A 1,981-nucleotide genomic window follows, 5' to 3' on the forward strand; every position below is an offset into this window, starting at 1 on the left:
CTACGTTGTAGCTGATTGACTGACTTTGATACTCTATCTACTACCTCTATTAATACTGCTACTTTAGCATTCGTCTTCATAATTTCATCTCTCCATCCTAACATGATGCAGTCACATGAACCGGTATACATATGTGCCGTGTTCTACGTTGCTAATGACTGACTAACCTAGTTTCACTATTTAGAGGATGTAATAGTCATAATGAAGTTTTCGATGGTGACCCTCTGGAGGGATAATCAACAAAATTTTTAAATATATATTCACATATATTTCGCTTATATAAACCAACTGCTGTAGTTTTAGAGGTGTTAGAGTTCACTTCTCTAAGCACAGTTACTTCGAAGCCTCAACAGGTCCGGTGAATCTATAGAATTACTATAGTCACATGTGAAGCAACAGATAAAGGTTAATATTGGAACTTATAGACTCATGTTTTTTGTTTATTAGATAATACTGATATATCCTGTATAGTATAGTAAGTAACTATCGGGTAAAAGACAATGTAATAATCCACAGATGACTTGTATATATTCATTTTCAAGATAGTTTTCATCATGAAGTGACATTATTTGAATAAAGATTTGAAGTCTTATAGTATTGAACAAATGCTTCCCCCTATTTTGAGACTTTTCAACAGCCTGAACCTACAACTACAAATGAGATCCAATTCATAATATTCATTTACTATTTACTAACTAAGTCGAGGTTACATCTTAACTAAATAATAGTATATTATGTTCTTGTTGAGATTACAACTGTGTAGATTCAGACGATATTCGGTATAATGAGCTTACTTATATTGTTTGATTAACAGCTTTAATCCACTTGAATAAATGGGAATGATGTAATAACTTGACTGACGTAATCTTACGTTGAAGCTGCTCCATCCAATGACTTCCAATTTTGATTCATCCTAACTGATGGTTAGGCTATCACATTTACTTATTTCTTATAGAACAAACGAAATCTTACCAGACCGACTTATATTTAAATACGAAGAGGCTAGTAAGCTGCCTCAAAACTGGCTCCACCCTATCGATTAACTAACCAACACTAACTATTGTTGATTATGATGAATTGAGATGGACAATTCAACGGCCAGTAACCAGTTTTCTGATGTTGGAGTACGTTCAGCATGATAAACTAGTTTGGCTACAGTTTAGTGTAACTTACTGACCTTACAAGTGTCTATCTACAAATTATTGGTTTATCAAAAATTAATAACAGCTAATCAACACAAATATTTGAGGTAATTTTATTTCTATTTGCATAATCATATAGAAAAGATCAGTCGAGAAAAGTTATAGGACCAAAGGTGCACGTTTTATCCCATTTGAGATTCGTCAGTTGGATGTACTTTCGTTCCAAATTTGATGTCCACCCTAAGCCTAACTCTAGGATCCAAGTACATCCAGTTGACAAACTCCAAATAAAACGAAATGCTCATTCTGAGTTCTATTGTTAGACCATCTATTCTTTATAAACTCGTAAAATAACAGCTCTATTACGGTAATCCTCACAAAATATACAGTGCAACTGGTCAGTCTCTAATTGGCATATGTGCTTACTGTGCGCATTGCCTCGATATTGCCTTAATTCACAAGCATTATGAGCAAAGATGGAAAATGGCTAACAGTGGAATCCAGGACGCACGTTTCGTCCTATCTGGGACTCGTCAGCTGGATGTACCTGCATCTCAGAGTTGATGTTCACTCTGGGACTCGAACCCAGTACCCTCGCTTCAAACGCCATCACGTTATCCACTCAGCTACTGAGTCCTGATAGCCACTTGCTTGTGCAATGAGGTGAAGTTTGAATTCACTTAGTATTACTTGTTTGAATCTTGCAATCAAGATATCAACTACGGAAGAATGCAAACTGTTACAGTTTAAAATATTTTCCGATTTATTGGATTAAAATGAACTTTTTTATTCTTTCTGTTTTAATTTAGCGATCGATGTATGGATATCTTATGAACTCA

At 34.9% G+C, this 1,981-nt stretch overlaps 1 non-coding gene across 1 annotated transcript; it reads right to left on the reverse strand.

The window, feature by feature from the left end:
• Positions 1-1,709: 1,709 nt before the first annotated feature.
• On the reverse strand, positions 1,710-1,775 carry Smp_tRNA_01711_Gln_TTG.1.1. Its single transcript has one exon. It is a non-coding gene (tRNA).
• Positions 1,776-1,981: the final 206 nt, after the last annotated feature.

The sequence above is a fragment of the Schistosoma mansoni genome, chromosome 3 (assembly GCF_000237925.1).
Source record: "Schistosoma mansoni strain Puerto Rico chromosome 3, complete genome".
Taxonomy (NCBI): Eukaryota; Metazoa; Platyhelminthes; class Trematoda; order Strigeidida; family Schistosomatidae; genus Schistosoma; species Schistosoma mansoni.